We start from the raw sequence: 20,922 nt of genomic DNA on the forward strand, positions 1-20,922 counted from the left end.
AGGTAGGTTTGCCTTTCAAGTTGAACTGAATCAGATCCTTCCACTGTCCCGAGGTACAAGGCAGGCATAAGCAGTAGGTCCTGTCACGGACCTGGCAGCCGACCAAGGATGCTGAGCACTGACACCAGACTCTATAAGAAAGGAATCATAGCAGATAGTCTCTAGGCTAGCGGTGAGGAACATTTTCCAGCACTAGAGGCAGAAAGTGAGCAGGGCCAGAGGACGGGAGAATGGGATTCTTCACAGCCATCATTACATGGGAAGATTTGTGAGAATATTCTTCCGATGTCAAAGAATCAACGAAGGGAAGCAAGGGAGGGCACCTCAGAGCATGGCAAACAGATCCTGCCCAGCCAGGAAAGTGAACTGTATGACCCAAACAGGTGCTTCTTGAGAGCCAGTGTGGTGTAGTGGTTAAGAGCGGTAGTCTCCTAATCTGGGGAACTGGGTTCGCGTCTCCGCTCCTCCACGTGCAGCTGCTGGGTGACCTTGGGCTAGTCACACTTCTCTGAAGTCTCTCAGCCCCACTCACCTCACAGAGTGTTTGTTGTGGGGGAGGAAGGGAAAGGAGAATGTTAGCCGCTTTGAGATTCCTTAAAGGGAGTGAAAGGCGGGATATCAAATCCAAACTACTCCTCCTCCTCTTCTTCTTCTTCTTCTTCTTCTTCTTCTTCTTCTTCTTCTTCTTCTTCTTCTTCCTTTGCTTCCACTGCCCATGACGCTGCTGAGCTCTGAATGCTAATTAAGTGTCTGAAGGAGGCCAGAATAAGAGCAAATGTTTTAAATAAGGGAATCACCTGGTCTTTCCATACACTGTGGGATACTATCTCTAAGAAAAGCAAAAGCTTCCCAGCAGGACGAAAAAGAGAATTTCAAAGTCAAAGCAAGAGTGGAGTTGTAGCATTCGAATATACCAGAAGACCATAGAGCACAACATCTACCTCCACTATCCTATATGGCAAAGTCTTCCCTTACCAGCATGTAAGGATCAAGCCAATGGCTCTTCTTCTGTCCTTCCCTTGCTGTGCCTGTAAGTGAACACTAGATATAGATGTATTCACAAACGGATGCGGAAATGTGGAGAACTAAACCGTCGATTGGAAAAAATATAAACTTGGACAAACCGACATTGAAAGATTTGTCCATCCTTAGTGGTGACACACTTTTAGAGTGGGGTTTTCAGCCCTAGTGCCAACACAGAAAGGTTGATGTGGGAATGGAGGGACTATTTGGGTCGTTGATCTGCATGAGATGGAAATGCGTTGGGGCCTAAGTGTGGCCATAGCTTATAATCTATGGGTTCACCTGTGGCCAAAATCAAAGTTCTAGACCTTACAATGTGCTGTACCTGATACAGTGTTGTGGAATGCTCTCCCTGCTGAAATATGAGAGGCCCCATCAGTATTGGCATTCCACCGGCTCATGAAGACACCCCCCTCATCTGATCTAAATGTCCTGTTTCGATTGCTGTTCCAACTCTTTTGATTGTTGTGCTGTTTTAACGAGTTTTAAACTTGCAAATTGGTTTTATACTCGCAAAGAGCTCAGAAGTCATCCTAACAATTAAGCCATATATCATCATCATTGCCATCACCATAGGTTCATATCCAAAGCAGCACTAAGCATGCATCCCACCAGCACTTGTTCAATAGGACGTCTCTCCCCTCTCACCGGTGCCTTTCTCTTTTTCCTTGTTTGGGAAAGGTCCTGTTGAGCAAGCAGGAATCCCGATGCTTATGGGGTGCATGCAAGCATGGGTATGGATCTCTTGCTTTGTGCAGGTACATTTGGATCAGCTTTCACATGGTGGTGCCAGCTATGCTTTGTGCCCAAGTGGAAAAGCAGCTGCAAATTGGTGCAAGATTTGGAACGCCATGTATTATGAGGTTCCCAGGGCAGGGTCAAGGCTCGGGTAGGAAGAAAGTAAATTCAGTTAATAAGGACCACATGACATACACAGCATATGCTGTTCAACAAAATATGAAAGACCTCCAACACTGATTTTGGCTGTTTTTAATTAAGATGTAAACTTTGATATCAAAGTGACACAAAATCCCCAATTTGCTCAAACATAACTTTTATACCACTTAAAGGAATTTTACAAGTTGGGATAAATACTCTGTTTGGCTTCATGGCATATTGGATTAATTGTACAGCTTTCAGGAATTTGGCTGGAGCAAGCTGCTAATAATTCTAGCTCATGGCTTTCCTCATTAAATATATCTCAACTTTTTTTTTTTTACTCTAGTGTGCAAAAATAATATGTAATCAGACATATATGGTGAGCAGTAGCTTTATTTAGACTAGAATTAGTGCTTGGCTGTCTTCAGTACCACAGAACTGCACCCGAGATTTCTGTATGAGCAAGAGGCAGAATATTTAGTGTAGGTTGACACGTGCTCAATGGCTCATAAGCAAGGAAGAGGAGCAATAGGTTAATGCAAACTTTGCCAACCTGCTGTCTGCAGGATGGTTGGGGCTGATGAGATCTGTAGTCCAAAATGTCTGGAGAGCATCAGGTTGCCGAAGGAAGGCTAGGTTAAAGCCTTGACATCCAAGCACAATTCAAAGTGCTGGTGTTGACCTTTAAAGCCCTAAACGGCCTGAAGGAGCGTCTCCACCCCCATCGTTCTGCCCGGACGCTGAGGTCCAGCGCCGAGGGTCTTCTGGCGGTTCCCTCATTGCGAGAAGCAAAGCTACAGGGAACCAGGCAGAGGACCTTCTCGGTAGTGGCACCTGCCCTGTGGAACGCCCTCCCATCAGATGTCAAAGAGATAAACAACTACCTGACATTCAGAAGACATCTTAAGGCAGCCCTGTTCAGGGAAGTTTTTAATGTGTGACATTTTAGTGTATTTTTGGTCTCTGTGGAAGCCGCCCAGGGTGTCTGGGGAAACCCAGCCAGATGGGTGGGGTACAAATAATAAATTATTATTATTATTATTATTATTTAAAATGGCAATTGGTTGGAAGAATACCAGCACAATTTGTGGGAGTAAAGTAATTATTTATAGCAATTAGAAAAGGATTCCAGGTGTTTGGGGCAGAGTGCGCTTAAGGTGATGAAGGATTTTAATTCATTAGCAGATGCCTCTGTTCCTAAGGCTCTGCAGTTGGTAAGTATAAAATTGGGGTGCCCGTAGCCCTGGAGAAAAGGTATGGGCCCAGGGACGACAAAAGTCTTTCTATATACAAACAGCAAGCTCGTTATCTGAGAGTTGATTGTTATGTGGCCAAAATGATACCAAAGGTTTGCAGAAGTACAAAACACTGTTTAGAACAGTGTTTTGCAACTACTGTTCCACGGCACACTAGTGTGCCGCGAGATGTTGCCTGGTGTGCCGTGGGAAAAATTCGAAAGATTAAGAAAAAAAAAATTCAATTTTTCACCCACTAGGCGGGCGCCGGACTGTGTCCTGGGTATGGGGTGGGGTGGGGTTTTTGACCCCACCCTCGGCCAGTAGGGGCGCCAATTGGCGCTCCTCAGGGGGACACCCTCCACTTTTCTGATGTCCGGGCTGTGATTGGTTCAGACTCCAGCCTGGACCTATCACAGTAGGACATCATCTTCCGACTTCCTTCCCGCCCAAGCACAGTGTGCGCAGCAGCGGAGAGAAGAAGACGTCATGACTCGAGTCACCAGGAGGACCGGAGAAGCTGTCATTTTATTTCTCTTCAGTCTCCACTGAATGCCTTGACTGGGTTAGGGACCCTTGTAGCTCAGCATCAGTTGGTGGAAAGGACATGACTTTACAGGAGCAGGAGGAACTAACTGAACTGAGACAAAATCGTGGTTTCAAGCTAAGATTTGCTGATCTACCTTTGGACAGTTTTTGGTTGGATACTGCCAAGGAGTTCCCCCTTCTGGCAAACAAAGCTATTTTGACATTGCTCCCATTTTCCACTACATATCTGTGTGAGATGAGCTTTTCAAGCATGATTGCTATAAAAACTAAATACACAGAGAGACTGAGAGCTGTTGACGAAGAGCTACGTGTGTGTCTTTCTTCGATTCCAGCCAGAATATCAGCTTTGTGTTCAGCCAAACAGGCCCAGGTTGCGTACTGAATAAAGTATTTTATAATTTTTCATATTTCTGTTTACTTATTATTTCATAATAAAGTAATTATAAAATACTTTCTTTGTGTTTATTTGATTCCTATTCAAGAGAATTACTTTATATATAGTCAATATAGGCACAGAGTTAAATTTTTTAACATTTTCTAATGGTGGTGTGCCTCGTGATTTTTTTCATGAAACAAGTGTGCCTTTGCCCAAAAAAGGTTGAAAAACACTGGTTTAGAATGTTACTGGGGTGGTGGTGGTGAAAAAAGGCAAGGCTGGCTGAATGGAAACTTGAACAAGGAGTGCTCCACCCTGCAAGCATCCTTCTGTCTCCTACCAGTTTTCCCAGTATGTGCTCCCGTAGGGAAGCAGAGGAGAAAAATGCAAAGTAGTCTCTATCTCTCTGGTTCCCCATGCTGTATGGGGCAGCTTCCCTTCTCCCATTCCAGCAGTGTCTTGACTCTGCCATGTGGAATGAAAAGCCCAGGCCATGAAGACATTTCCTAGAGTTCCCCCATCAGCCAGAGGACAAATTTGAGGAGGGGCGTAATCCTCTTATTTTCCTGCCAAACAGAAAGGATGTTGAAGAGGCAGGATAACGCCCTGTGCATCTTTGTTTAGAACGTCAGAAGGTGGCCTTTTCCGTCCTCCTTGACCAAAGACACTGATTACTCAGAATGTTGATGCTCAGGACTTGATTGCTCTCCATCGATTTGTCTTTAAGGGGGACTAAGCTGTACACTATGGACTGCAAGAAGATCAAACCTCTCCATTCTTAAGGAAATCAGCCCTGAGTGCTCACTGGAAGGACAGATTGTGCAGCTGAGGCTCCAATACTTTGGCCACCTCATGAGAAGAGAAGACTCCCTGGAAAAGACCCTGATGTTGGGAAAGATGGAGGGCACAAGGAGAAGGGGACGACAGAGGACGAGATGGTTGGACAGTGCTCTCGAAGCTACCAGCATGAGTTTGACCAAACTGCGGGAGGCAGTGGAAGACAGTCACAAAGAGTCGGCCACGACTAAACGACTAAACAACAACAACAAGCTGTACACTTGACCTCTAGTCCCTTCTCCCAAGCTACAACAATCCAGCCCATTCCTTTTTAATGATTTAGAATAGATATATATTTAGTTGGTTACCCCAACACAAGTGCATGTGATAAGATACAGGTCTCTCAGTCAGAAAGGCGGCCTCTGAAAAATTGCTTTGTTTCACCTCCATCAGATGAGTGCATAAAATAAATAATCATATCTCCCACCTCTTAAAAATGCTGACTTAACTCTTGCAGTTGTTGACAACCCACAAACTGTTAAGAATCTAACTGGACAAGTCCTGGGTGAACACTAGAGAACTTAAGAACCGCTCTCTGAAATGACTATAATTATGGAATTATCAGTAAACAATGAGAAAGTGTCTCTCACAGAGCTATTTCATATTTTAAAACCAGATCGGGATATGTTATTGCTAAATGCAGCGATGTGAACCGAGAAATCTAGAGTGTACATTTGGTTTTGTTGAAGTGTTTAAAGTAATCACTTCAAAGCTTGTCAAATTCCTCAGTACATCTGTGTATCTTTCCCAGTAGATAAAACAACTACACATTAGGTACACCTGGTCCCCAAAGACCTGTATGTAGGTATTTGTTGGCATAATAGATGTAATTACAGTGCAAGTAGACAGACACTTAATGTAAGCATTACTGAAGAATTGATGCTTAGGTAATTGGCTCCTTTCCACTATTATATGCCTGAATCTAGCAGAAAGGTATGAGAAAGGCACAATGCCTGTGATGGTTTAATACAGAATCTTGAAATTTACAGGAACACCAGATAAGTAACTAACTACCATACCTATCTAGTTCCTTTTAACTATTCAAAGGAGGGAAATAAGTAGGCATGCTGTAGCACAAGGGTAGTCAATGTGATGCTCTCCAGATGTTCATAGAATCATAGAGCTGGAAGAGGCTCTGAGGACCACCTAGTCCAAGCCCTTGCAATGCAGCAATATGCAGCAATATCCCCATATGGGGATCAAACCTGCAACCTTGACGTTATCAGCACTACGCTCTAACCAACTGAGCTATCTAGGCTTCCTGCTGGACCACAGCACTTATCAGCCCAGGGTGCATAGCCAATGGTCTGGGAAGATGGGAGCTGTAGTCCAGCAACATTTGGAAGCTGGCTACCCCTGCTGCAGCAAATCACAGTCTTAGAATAAAGCTACAGATCAATATGAATGATTTTTACAAACTTAGAGAGGCCTTTATTGAAGAAGCATGCGGAAAAAAATCACTGCTTGCAAAGGACATTTGAAATTAGGCCAAGGGCTGTAAGCTGCCCACCAGTGAGATAAAGGGAACAAAATACTAATGGATGTTTAAAAAACCATAAATATAGAGGTTTGGATCCTAACTTTTCATTCCATTTAGGGAAGGAAAGCTGCACTTGTGGAAGGGGCCTTCCCCTCCCTGAATGCAACTGGCCTTCTGTGAATGGAGTCTCCTTTCATTCATGGAAGAAAAAGTTAGGATCCGAGCCAACATCAGTTTTCAGCACAGCAGGATGTTGCAAGGGCAAGTAGCAACATGATTTATAATGAATATATGGATAATTTTTGTGCTTCTGGAGCCTTACCAGCTGAAAATGGATCTTCCATTTTCAAAAAAACACCAAACTTCCGCTGAGCAGGAATAGCAACAAAAGATGTACTTCACTGGAGCTATGCCTGCAAACCTCCCTGGGTACCACTACCAGATGGAATGCTAAGTTAGATGGGTCTAATTTTAAAAAAGAAATTGAAAAAGAAGCAAAGAGAAGGAAATACTTAAAATAAAGTATTGGGCGGAGAAAATGAGAAGCAAAGAACAAACAAGAAAGGCTCTAACAGGAAGTAAAATAACCTGGTTTAACTGTAGACAACTGGATCAATGGACAAAAAAGTGGTTCAGGGAAAACAAGAATTGCAAAGAATATACAAAATTTTTAAAAAATTATAAAAAGGGGAGATAAAGAAGAAAAGACAGTTATAAAGGGGGAAACCAGTGAAATTTATAAAATATTAATAGAAATGGAGGATCAAGAAGATCAATTAAAAGAGGTGTGGGAAAAGGAGACAACAGGGCAGATAGATAGTCACAGCTGGGGGAAATTATGAGAGAAACTTACATTGAAAATGCTGTCTATAGTAATAAGATAAAAATTTTATTTAAAAAAAGTTCGATGGGCCTGACCTGACATTCATTATTCTTCTCTGCTGCCATCCCTTTATTAATTAATTTATCAACTAGTTAGTCAGAAAATGAAAACAAATGCTTATGACAAGTTATGGCTGGTATTCAACTATGTTTTACTCAGAGCAGAAACAGTGAAATTAACAAACACAGCTCAGTTAGGCCCATTAATTATAGTAGGTCTACTCTGAAAACTTAGTTGAAAGCTACCCTATGTCTCTTTGTTGGGATTGCTGGGTAGGGGAAAAAAACCCCATTCCTTAAAAAAAGAAAAAGAAAAAAAGACTCTTCTAGGCTCTTCAAATCTATTAAGCTGGTTTTGGTCAACTTGACACAGTCAATTTCCTGACACATTATTGTCTTGTGAGGAGCAGAGAAAACAGTGAGCTTCTGCAGCTTCCCAGAAACTGACACCCAGTGTCATGTTGTTTCTGAGCCTGCTGCACAGCTTAGTAGCACTTTCAAACATATTGAAATGACACAGCATCCCCTCCTGAATCAGTTCTAAGTCAGGCTCTGAGAAGCTCCATCCAGCAATTAATCCTGAGTGCACCCACTGTGTATTACAGCAGATCTACACCCAATTTAACAACGGCGAACTATTAAAATAAAATCTCAATGGTGGTGGATGCTACACTATTGTATATATGACTAATCCCATTTCAACTCTCCCTGAAGCGATTTCTGAATTAGAAAAAAAAAATGGGATTCTCTCAGAGTATAAGGCCAATTAAGGCCAATTGGAAACAATTAATGTGAATCTCCCTGGGGATACTCAAAAGAGTTTAAAACTTTCTTTACCATTTTCTTGGCTTACCTCACCTAGGAACCACTTATATATCTCCCATCCTTGGTTCTCTTATTTCACCCCTCTCCTCATAACTGAGAAGAAACCTCAATCCCAGTAGCAGTGGGGGAAACCTTTCCTTCGTGTGCTTGTTATGCATACAAATATTTTACGTTTATTTTTGTCCTGGCTTGCCTACCAGCGATGTAAATTGCAATGCTATGCTCCATTAATTCATTTGTGCAGGTGGAAAAAACATTGGCTTAAGGGGGGGAAAAACATATTGAAGAGAACACAGGTTCAAGGTGTCCAAGCTGCCTTTAACATGAAAAGTCATTACAGAGCTATTTGAAAGTTAGGACACACATAAAGGTAAAGGTAAAGGGACCCCTGACCGTTAGGTCCAGTCATGGCCGACTCTGGGGTTGTGGTGCTCATCTCGCTCATCTCGCTGAGGGAGCTGGCATACAGCTTCCAGGCCGTGTGGCCAGCATGATTAAGCCGCTTCTGGTGAACCAGAGCAGCGCATGGAAACGCCGTTTACCTTCCCGCCGGAGCGGTACCTATTTATCTACTTGCACTTTGACGTGCTTTCAAACTGCTAGGTTGGCAAGAGCAGGGACCAAGCAACCGGAGCTCACCCCATCACGGGGATTCAAACCGCCAACCTTCTGATCAGCAAGTCCTAGGCTCTGTGGTTTAACCCACAGCGCCACCCGCGTCCCAGGACACACATAGTCAAGGATCAAATGAGCTTGGAGTGGATCTGTGCTGGCTTGTTGCTCTCCCCGACTACTGAATCCATGCACTGGGCACAGATGTCTGAAAATAGCCACCTACAGCACCCCAAATTCACCAAGTGCATTTTGCATCTGGCAGTTGGCCACTTGCAACCAAATGAAGGTGCCTGGGCATCAGGATGGTGCCTAACGTCTCCACCCTCTGGAGGTACATGTCTGGAGATCCTTGGATCTTGACTGTTTTCACACACTAGAAACACATCCTGTAGAATTTTATACAGTGGTACCTCAGGTTACAGATGCTTCAGGTTACAGACGCTTCAGGTTACAGACTCCGCTAACCCAGAAATAGTACCTTGGGTTAAGAACTTTGCTTCAGGATGAGAACAGAAATCGTGCGGTGGCGGTGTGGCGGCAGCAGCAGGAGGCCCCATTGGTTAAAGTGGTACCTCAGGTTTCAGGTTAAGAATGGACCTCCAGAACAAATTAAGTTCTTAACCTGAGGTACCACTGTATTTTATTTACACAAACAGAATGAATTTCAGGAACCAAAAAGTCGTATTGAAAAATATGGCTTTCGAGCAGTCTGGCCCCCAAATGGCAACTAGACTTTCCATTTTGGCGACTGCAACCCTGGTTTAAGGAGTCATTTGGTGCCTAGCTTATATATCTGAGTTTCTAACACTGGATAAGCAACTGATTATGCATAGGCACTTGACACAAACAGCTCTTTTCAGTTGTCTGTGCTCAAGTTGGGAGAATAGAACTGGGGTGCTTAGCAAGCACTGGAGATGGGGCTACCCGGGTAAGCCTTAACTTCTAAATAAGCTTGTGTAATAGTTCAACTGGTACATCGTCACAAAAAATGGGAAGAACAACATTCCCTTGAACACATTCTGTATCCTAAAGGAGGAAAAACAGGTCTAGGATGATCTGGTCTATCATTCTACCTTGAGAATATAGGACCTCTGGAAGAAAATAATGGTATCTATTTCCCAACTCCTAGAAATCCATCCTAATTTCTTTGCATAAATAGATCAGATGACTTTAAAGTCAAGAGAAGGGAAGGGTCAAGATAAAATATCAGCGTATTTAATGCACATGTATTAACTGGCGCAACCGGCAAACCTCATATGTTACTTTATTATCAATATTGACAACTTCTACGACTTATAAAACTAACAACATGGCAAAAGTTAAATTGAGCTGCTCTTTGACTCAATTAAAAAAGGGAGAAGCCTGTACCATTGTTGATACAAAGTACGGGTAACACACAACTTGTGCGCGTTTAACACACACGATTTCAACTTTGCATAGTTGAAGGCCAGCCGGCTGAAATCATACAAGTTAAATGCAGAGAAGGTGGAGAGCTTAAAAGCTATTTTTTGAGCAGGGTTTTCCCGGTGTGGAGATAACTTCTAAGCTCTCAGGCTTGTTGACCGGACTCTGGGAGGCTCTCGCAGGACCTGGCGAGAGCTTCTCAAAGTCCATGCAAGAGTCTCTCTGGTAAGCTCTCTGTCTTGCTTAGCAGGGGCAGCGGGGAGGAGACCCATTTGGCACACTGGCTCTGGAAGGCAAGATGACTCACGTAAGGTGGTTCTGAACGGGTTGTTTCAATACATGCATCCTTGCGTACATGTACCATTCCTGGAAGGTAACCCCTATGCAAGACGTGAGTTACCTGTAGATAGAAAAAAGATTTCCTTTCCATTCTTTCCCTCAAAGAATTCTGGGCACTGTAGTTCACCTCTCTGAGAGTTACAATTCCCAGCAATCCTTAACCAACAACTGTGCCCAGAATTCTTTGAGGCAAGGTGATGCTTTAAAGGTGTAGTGTGTACATATGAGGCAGCTTTCTATGTACTCATTTTATTGTGTTTAATGGGGCTTACTTCCAGATACATGCATATGAGATCACAACCCTAATGTTTTACTAGTATAGTTCAATTTTTCATGCCCCCTTTGAAGTTTAATGATAACATTAACTTTCTATCTCCCAAGCAACATAATTTCAAACATATTTGTGTACTATGTTACAGAGATTTAATAATCCCTGCCCTTTATTTTAATATCCTGAATTATATATAAAACTAGGCTTTTTTTGCATTTATCCTTCCAAGAACAAAGCCATAGCAAGCTTTTTGCCAGGATAGTGTCAGACAGCATCCCTTAGGCTGTCTTGGAAAAGTAGAGGCAATTTCAGTTATTTTTATTACATGTGCTCCAAATGAAAACTCACTACCAATGTTACTTGGGTTTATTGCTCTGCAGAACTTAGGGGTGTAAGTACAGTGATATTATTATTATTATTATTATTATTATTATTATTATTATTATTATTATTATTCTCCTCCTCCATAACTTCTTATTGCAAGTTCATGATGAGTCCATAATAAAGTGCATTTAGGCTCCAGTCTAAAACATTTTTGACATGCTTACAATATGGTAAAACTACAGTTCTACACACATAAAGTAAGTTTCATTGAACTCAGTGGGTTGAGTGCTTAGGGTAGCGGTTTCCCACCCTATGCCTAAAGGCATTACTAGCAAGTGGGTCCCTTTGGAAATCAATAGATCATGTTTCCACTTAATATGATTAGGGCTGGGATGCCACTAGAGGAAAACCAGAACGCTTAATGAAGTTTGTGACAGCTTCAGAATACTTGTAAGTGCCCTTGATTCATTTCCAAACATTTAAACTCTACTGACATAAGTCATCCATCCTTTTTAGTTGCTCCTTCCATGATCTTCAGTAATCAATAAAATATTTTAGGCCTCAATGTTCACATGTGGCAGCATCAGTTGTCGGCATAGCATCACGAGAGAACACAAACCAATCTGTTTCTGCGTCCAGTCCTTTGGCTTTTATTCTGAACAAATAATGAGATGTTCCCCATCACAAATTCAAATACTAAACGCTTGCTGGAGATTTATTTATATGGATTTTTAATTGCATTTTAGTGCTTCTTTTATTTGTAAAAATGGTATTTTCGTGTATTACCATTTCCATTCCGTAGAATCCAGTACACTATAAGTAATATGTGACATTTTAGTGTATTTTTCATCTTTGTTGGAAGCTGCCCAGAGCGGCTGGGGAAACCCAGCCAGATGGGTGGGGTACAAATGATAAATTATTATCATTATTATTATTACAACTCTCATCATCTCTGACCACTGGCTGTGCTGGCTCGGGGTGATGGGAGTTGTAGTCCCAACAGCATTTTGGGGACCCAAGATTGGGAAAGGATGTTTTAGAGCAGGCACCCTCAAACTCGGCCCTCCAGCTGTTTTGGCACTACAATTCCCATCATCCCTGACTACTGGTCCTGTTAGCTAGGGATGATGAGAGTTGTAGTCCCAAAACAGCTGGAGGGCCGAGTTTAAGGATGCCTGTTTTAGAGTATTCAAAGCACTTATGAACTGGTTAGGCTTATGACTGGGCGAGTGCAGTGGAAAACTGTAATCGGTGAGGGCTTCTGCCTCCTATCCTAACCAGGGCTCAGCTGTCCTTGAAACAACCATGTAGGACAATTTGCAAATATCTCATTTTGAATGAGACTTTCTTTGGTCTCATTCACTTCAATAGCTTTGAGAAGGTCACTCATTCTGAGCTTCATTTCCCGGTCTGGAAAATGGGAACAAGGGCTCACTAGCATCTATCTAAAGCAGTCGTAACAGTAGCCTCTCTCAACGATGGCTAAGCTGTTTATTTTCCCCAAACCACTGTTCAGAGGAGAAACAGGACATAATTCAGACCTGCAAAAAAAGGCTTGTTTAATTTGTTCTGTGCTGTGGTCACTTCCACAGAACTTTACTCTCCTCCGCTCTCTAAACACAGATAATTGCCATGGTAACTCTTGTATTTCAAGGCTCTTACATATACGCTCACACCGTTCTTAAAGAGACACAAAGCACAACAATGTGGGCTTGAACCTGTAAATCATTTGAGTGGGCTCTTTTATGATTTATTGTTACATCTCTGTCAGAATTTAACAGAGCCTTGGAGAGGCTCTAAAAAATAATGAGGTTCTTTTCCTACAGAAAATAAAATAAATTGTATTTTTAGATACTTAGGCATACACTTTGACATCTTTCATAAACTAAAAAATAAAAATAAAAAAGACAGGATGTCATTTGCAACTTGGCTACGAAATTATGGATGTTTCCCTATGCCACCTGAAGACAGGAGGTTCCTTAGGGAAGGCTAAACTTCAAGCACAAAGAGCAACCCAGAGCTCCTCAAAAGATAATTTTTGAAGACAGTGAGCTGTGGCATATTAGAACCTCTGGAGAATCCAATTATAATCTTTTCTGAGAAAGAATTCAAAAAGCAGAACGGATAGGTTTTGAATTCATAATCTGGCCATTGCAGGCCTGATCCTTCCTTCTCTTTTTCCTTCGTTGCTGCAACAGGTCCTAGGTGTCAACAGGTTGTCAACATTTTGGGGACATACTGTTTGGTTGAAGAATTGCATTTCAGATCACAAAATTTGGAGAACTGCAACTTTTGAAGCACGGCTGTGTTTCAGTTTGCCTATTGGTCTGAGAAGTGCAAATTAGGTAATTTCTCCTTAAAATGCAATCAGAATTAAATTTCTCCTCCATCCCTAACCCTACATCCGGGGTGGGGAACCTGCAGATGTTTGGACTGCTACTCCCATCATTCCAAGTCTGCGTAGGTAATGGTAAGGGATGATGGGAGGTGTAGTGCAGCAACACCTGTAGGTTACAGGTTCCCCATCCCTGCCCCGCTGTAACTCAAAAAGCTGAGATATTGGGAGTGACTAAGAGACATGGTCCGTATAGTTAAAGCCATGGTTTTCCCAGTAGTGATGTATGAAAGTGAGAGCTGGATCATAAAGAAGGCTAATCACCGAAGAATTGATGCTTTTGAATTATGGTGCTGGAGGAGACTCTTGAGAGTCCCATGGACTGCAAGAAGATCACACCTCTCCATTCTTAAGGAAATCAGCCCTGAGTGCTCACTGGAAGGACAGATCCTGAAGCTGAGGCTCCAATACTTTGGCCACCTCATGAGAAGAGAAGACTCCCTGGAAAAGACCCTGATGTTGGGAAAGATGGAGGGCACAAGGAGAAGGGGACGACAGAGGACGAGATGGTTTGACAGTGTTCTCAAAGCTACCAGCATGAGTTTGACCTCCACTGCGGGAGGCAGTGGAAGACAGGAGGGCCTGGCGTGCTCTGGTCCATGGGGTCACGAAGAGTCAGACACGACTAAATGACTAAACAACAACAAAGAGACATGAACCATGATGGGTTCTTTACCAGAACCTGCTTTCTGAATGTTATGTTTGATTGTGAGATGTGTCCAGTTGTTAAAGGTTCAGTGGAAGGAAAAAAATCCTGGTGTCTTCAGCTGTCAGAAACTAATGTAGTTCTTTTTAATGATGGTGGCTTGCATTAGACTGCGATGTGTGATTCCCCATCTCTTTTGGTTGCGAAATTGTCTTGCTTGCAGATGTTTGTAATTACCTTAACACAAATTCATCATTGTGATTTAAATGTGAGATGCAGGAAATGAAGGCAGACTGTGGGGAGAAATCAAATCATTCTCTTTCTTCCCTGCCTGTCTCCAAAGCAGAGAGCGGTTATTCTGGGTGTTTAGGCATGTCAGGAACTGGGAGAAGAAGAAAAAGACCGACGAAAGAAATGGCTTTGTGTCTTTGGTAAAAATGTTGACATTTTCTCTTCATGCTTAGAGTTCTAAATATCCTTCCTTGCCATTTGGAAAGCTTTCCACAGTTCATTCTTACAGTTCCAGTGATATTTTATCAAAGATATGAAAGCTTTTAAAGAATGTTGGCCGAATTACCTCATGATCAATATGTCCACATCAAGAAGGGTTGGAACATTTTTGTTTATTTTCAGTGGTCTGTTAGCACAAATGGAGCTCTGCCCCATCAATTGCAGTCTAGCCCCACCTAACCCTCTTCTGCCTGACATTGTACTGGGAGTCTGTGTGGTGTAGTGGTTAGACAGCCAGACTATAACCTGGGAGACAAGAGTTTGAATCCCCACCTGGCCATTATGCTCATGGAATGACCTGGGGCCACAGGGGTATTTGTTCCATAGGAAAGAGGAAGCAAAGAAGCTCCCACTCTGCCCTCCTCTTTGTGTTACTGGTGGTTCTCTACTTATTTTCTAGTGTTCTCAAATGTGCAAGGTGCCACTATAGGAACACTGGCAGAATGGTGATGCTTGCCAGCTCTTTGCATCTTAATGGGAGGTGGAAGTCAAATTGGCACAGTGGATTGTACCAAGTCTCTTATGTCCGCATTTGATTAATATATTCTGGATAAACCAAGTTCATCATGGTGTATTGTCTTCTGAGAAAGTCTGTCTCCAAAGCATTTATGAGCCTGCTCCATATCTTGTGGGCAGATTGGACTGGGTGTATAGGATCCCAGTACAGTGGTACCTCGAGTTAATTCGTTCTGGAGGTCCGTTCTTAACCTGAAACCGTTTTTAACCTGAGGTACCACTTTAGCTAATGGGGCCTCCTGCTGCTGCCGCCATGTGATTTCTGTTCTCATCTTGAAGCAAAGTTCTTAACCTGAGGTACTATTTCTGGGTTAGGGGAGTCTGTAACCTGAAGCGTCTGTAACCTGAAGCGTCTGTAACCCGAGCTACCACTGTACTGACAATAGGGGACATTTCCTCTTGGGACTGCAGTAGGATTTATGCTTTGTCAGCATGTCTATTCAGGGCTAGGCCAAAACATTTTGCTTCCTGAAGTAAAGGACAAGATGGCACCTTCCCCCAGTCTATATACAAAAGTCAACCAAACTAGCTGTCAAATTTTTCTTCAACAAGGGCAGCATGGTAGTTTCTTCCATAGCATACAAGGGCAGCAGTCAGCAGGCACACACAGTTCCCCACCACTCAACACCTGCTGTCTGAAGTGGCGGCCTCCATCTGCCTAATCGTAGGGTGAGGCCTGTGTCTTTTGGCACAAGCAGAAGAAGGAAGTTGAGGAAGGTCCTGCTCTGCCCTGAAACAGAGGATGGAGATGGTTGAATAGCATCCTTAATGCTTAGAAGGATGGAGTACGCCAGAGATTAATCTTTCCAAAGAGAAATAGTGAACCAAGTAGAGTTAACGAATTAAGGCTGCAATAGACAACTCACTGAGGGGAATTTAAGATTTTATTTCAGGAGTAAACTATGGATTTTGCTCCAAGTATATTTCTTTTTTGTTTATTTCTGTACAAAGCTAGTGCTGATTTAGACCATGGAACTTTAAAGAGCTGAAAGCCTCTCCTATCTTCACTATTTCTGAACAATGTTCCAATACAGAAACCAGGCCTAAAGCTGGCACTTCTCTAAAGGCAAAAGGCATAGCAATTTTGGCAGATGGTTGTAGATTTTCCTTCTGCTTCTTCCATTTATTTCAAGCTTCTCTGGCCCCTGATACCCACCAGCCATGAAGCACACATTCTTCAGGGGGGAAGGAAGAGAAATTGCTTTTAGGAATGGTGTCTGAAAGAATGCTGTGAAAATGGGACATCTGTGGAGACTTTCCTGGGGAAAGGGTGTTGACCTGTAGAGCAAGGGTAGCCAACGTGGTGCCCTGCTGAAGTTGCTGGGCACCAGCATCCATCAGTTCCCAGCCAGCATAGCTGCTGACTGGCTACTGCTCTGCTCTGCAGACTTCTTGGGAAACTGAAAGTCAACACAGTTCTGTCTCCCTCTCACTGCTTCTAGGGTGCTTTCACCACAACCCAGGTGAACCTGTTTGGAATTGCAACCCATTCTGCATGCTGCTCAGGAAAGTTTTGCAAAATAAATAGAATGAATAAATTCAGACGTGCTGCATCTAGGGTGGAGAGCAGCGTGTGACATACATTTTCAGGACAACAATTGAGAGTTGCATCAGGGATGCTGATCTTCCAACTTCTTCTGTTGTGTGGGACACAAAACATAACTGAAAAGTGGAAAGCACCAGAGAGGCCTTCTTCATCATCATCGACCAAAGGGACTGAATGACTGGTTTTAAAACAGACTCCTTGGCAGAAGGTAGAGTTTTGCAGGAATGGTGGAAGATCTTGTGGCAAACTTTCTTTCCTGGTCCATTGTCTGGAGAATAGGACGGCCCCTGAGAATTCCTACATTTGGTAAATGCAGCCATTTACCTGGTGTTGCAAGGGAATTCCAAGAAACCAATAAATCAGTGTTTTGAAGTCAGTGGTTAAAATTATGCAATTCTGAAAGTCCCTTATTTTCAGCCCACCATCTCAATTCAAAATGGCATCTAAATGCATCCAAACATTGACAAAAACTTGCTCCTTGATCTTAGGAACCATAACCAATGCAGTTTTGAAAGGTTCTGTCTGCCATCTTGATTCAAAATGGCACCCAGAAGTATCCAGACATAGACAGAATCCTTCACGATAATGCAAATGTTGGTTGTAATATCTTAAGAGGCGCCCAACTGCAGAACAGACAAGCAAACAAGTATCCAAAAATATATAGGAGGTACAGCAATGTGCTATACAGAAGTGAGCTTCAAATATTTTTCCTGCTTTAATCAAAGGTGAATGAAAGAAATTGCAGTGTGATGAAATGATTGACCACTTTACAAGCTGCTTTAAACAAAGTGCTAAAAGGGGAAAACCCTCACACAATTATATTGCTGTGTACCAGGTACTGTATCATAAGATAGAGAAAAAGAGCATCATTGCAATCTGAGAAATATGTAGCACGTAAATTGTCGGGATGCTAGGCATAAGTTTAATGCTTCTGAAAATGCAACTGATAAGACTTCAAAACATTGGACAGATTTTCAGCTCGGATAGTAAAATATTCCAGAAATTTAGTAAACCAGGGGTACAAGCTAACTTGTTTAAAGTGAGATTTGACGGTCTCTGTTATCATGGCTGTTTCCTGAGAGACAGTTTATGGAAGGTGGTTTTATGATGCATTCCTGAAACACCTCCAGATTTCAAATATGCAATATAAACCACCTTATGAAAACTTCAGAACTAGCCCTTGATTTATAAATAGCTCCACACCTACTTTAGATGTAGGAGAAAATCTGAGATCAAGAGGAGCCACTTAAAGATACAAATACGCAGGTAAATGCAGGAAGACTTGTTTAAGGACCCACAGTATCAAAAGTCAGAAGCATACCCACCAACATTTGTCCAATGAAAATAGGGACTCCCGTTCTATAATGATAATTTTACTATTTATACCCCACAAATCTTACTGGGTTGCCCCAGCCGCACTGGGCAGCTTCCTAATGACTAAACTATATAATGCATACCCTCCAACATTTCTCCACTGAAAATAGGGACATCCTAAGGAAAAGTGGGACATTCCAGGATCAAATCAGAAAACAGGACTGCTTCTCTAAATTAGGGATGTCCCTGGAAAATAAGGAACACTTGGAGGGTCTGCAGGAGGCCACCTTGAAGATGAAAGACACGTCTTCTGTTAGGGGAAGACCCACTGAACTTTAACAAGATTGTCCACAAGAAAAGAAATTGTATTCCCTTTGGCCTGGCGGTGCTCTCTTCCTTGTTAGCTTTCTGCCATTCTCTTCTCACAGGCAGGCAATTTGGGGAATCAGTCTAACACAGTTCCTGACATTCTCTAGCCTGTTCAAGCAACTACAGTCACTATGGGCAGAGATCAGGGTTGACTCCTATGCTGGTGATGGCTCCAATGCACCTCTTTACATTCTCTCATATATTTTGCCATTTATTCCTCTGTGGGAAAAGTGTTCCGCTTGGTGATGCAGTGAAGGCGAAACTGTCCTTCAAAACATGCACACGCTTGTTAAGGATGCTGTAGTGGTTGCAGTATGTCCCGTCCCCCCCGCGCCCCTGCCCCCAGCTTCGCCCATCATCATCCGGGTGTTTTGCTTCCTGTTAAATTCTTAGCTCTTTGATCATTTGGCTTGCATGTTTGTCCATTTCCATTTGTGACATAGACCTTTATTGCTTTATTATTTGGGGCGATATTTTCTCACTTTACCAGTCAAGATCTAGTGCTAATGAAGAGCAATAATTCTCCAGCAGCCCAGACTGTTTATACTTTGGGATGATTCACTTCGCATCCAGGCGACTCAAAGAAATAGCCTTAACTAATACTGCTTCATTATACTGTGCGTAGTAAAATGACCCTCCCTTGATGGTAATAGCGGTGTGATGCTGTGTTGACAGTTCTTTTAAAAAATAAGGGGACACCACAACAATATACAAGGAGAAAAAATGCCGATGGGTAAATTTAGTATGGTACATGTATAATGCAGGAATTCTGTTCTGACTCTGTCATACTTGTAGCCCCTAAGAAATGCTTGTGGTTTTGAGGCATACAAATAAAATCCAACAGATATTCCGCGCTTGGCCATGCCAGTGTTTTATTGTCTAGAAGGGGGTCCCTATGCCCATATATATTAAAGTGTGCACCTGCCTTCAATAAGCCCACATTAGGGTATGCAAGTGAATTGAATGCCAAATTTGCCTTGTAAAGTATGTGTAAAAAAGTGCAGACATGTTGCTGGAAAAAAGAGGATTTTTAAAAAAAATGGTTTTTGTTTTAGGCAAGGCATAACTGAAGAAATCTAGCCGTGATGAAAGTGTCTGAAAAGGGCAGTGAAACAATAAAAATAGCTTACATTTTAAGAACTTATTATTATTATTATTAAAATCAAAGCCCCATTGATTTCAGTGGAGAAAATAAGACATGTCCTTAACACATGTGGGATGTAAGGTGGCTTAACTGTAGCTAGATCCATGACATCCATAGATATCTATATGTATTTATTTATTATCTATTAAAATAATTTCTATACCAATATATAAAAATCTCAAAGAGGTATTCAACCTATGTTAAGTCATGTGCCTACCAGTTTGGAAGACAAATGAGACCAAAATAAGGTCATAGTTTCTACATATTTGAAGAACTCCCTAGCTTTGCAGAATCACAAACCAAGATTAAAATAAAATAAGCCAAAGCCCACCAAAATGGTCTCACGAGGACTAGTGACTTAGAGAATGTTGGTTGCAATTGCATCTATAGAGATATGGGATACTGTATTAGAATAACTCACCCCATTGTCTGGAAAGAGAACTTCCAGGTTAATATTAAGTGCCAATGGCAGGAACTTCTGGGAAGTTGGGGATGTGCTGCTTGCCCAATCACAGCATGTGTGCTGTAGGAGGTAAAAGAAACTCCATTCTCTGCACTACAAAATATTTCAGAATGAGAAAAGGGGGGGGGGACCTGTTTCCTTTTCCCACTTCATTTTTTTCAGCTTTATGTTTATAAAATGCTCATGTGACCACTTTCCTCATTGCTTCCTGCCACTCCGCATTGGACCACCTTGCTTCTGATCTCTCACCATGGTAGCACCTCTTGACCAAGCTATTGGCATGCTGGTTATGACCTTCCGCAAATATGCTTGCAAGGATGGCGATAAGAACACCCTAAGCAAGAAGGAACTGAAGGAGCTGATACAGAAGGAGCTCACCATTGGACCGAAACTGTAGGACGCAGAGATAAAGGCATTAATGAAAGATCTGGACCGCAATAGGGACCAAGTGGTGAACTTCCAGGAATACATCACTTTCCTGGGTGCCTTGGCAATGATTTACAACAAAGCTTTGAGTTCGTAAATGTACACCCCAGTGGGGCGAGGTGTTGTGGTTTGGGATTATACCTCTGTAGGCAGTTTCACGTCCAATAAAATGTAAGTTTTGAAAAAATAATAATAAATAAATAAAATTCTCATGTGTTTTAGAGCTGCGAGTCCCAAATCTGGCTCCCCAATACTCTATAGCAGTAGAGTACTTAGTTCTTAAAATTCACAGAGTTTGGAGAGAAATTCACTACTATTCACATTTAATGGCGAATCTGCCTAATTCATGCTTTCCATAACAATATGAGGAGGTAGAGCATCATCTTCGCCACAGCTAGAAGCCATTGATAGCCTTGTGCTCCATGAATTTGTCGAATCCTCTTTTAAAGCCATCCAAGTCGGTGACCCTCACAGCCTCCTGTTCCGCAGTTTAAGTAGGCGCTGTGTGAAGAAGGACTTCCTTTAATCTACCCCAAATCTTCGAAAAGACCCAG

The 20,922-nt window shown here is 42.3% G+C and overlaps 1 pseudogene across 1 annotated transcript; it reads left to right on the forward strand.

Moving 5' to 3' along the window:
• Positions 1-20,147: 20,147 nt before the first annotated feature.
• LOC310676889 (protein S100-A6-like) lies at positions 20,148-20,549 on the forward strand (annotated as a pseudogene). The gene has a single exon. The product of its transcript is annotated as a protein S100-A6-like (transcript).
• The last annotated feature ends 373 nt before the right edge of the window (positions 20,550-20,922 follow it).

Source organism: Podarcis tiliguerta (assembly GCF_965153285.1).
Source record: "Podarcis tiliguerta genome assembly, chromosome: 4".
NCBI classification, from domain to species: domain Eukaryota; kingdom Metazoa; phylum Chordata; class Lepidosauria; order Squamata; family Lacertidae; genus Podarcis; species Podarcis tiliguerta.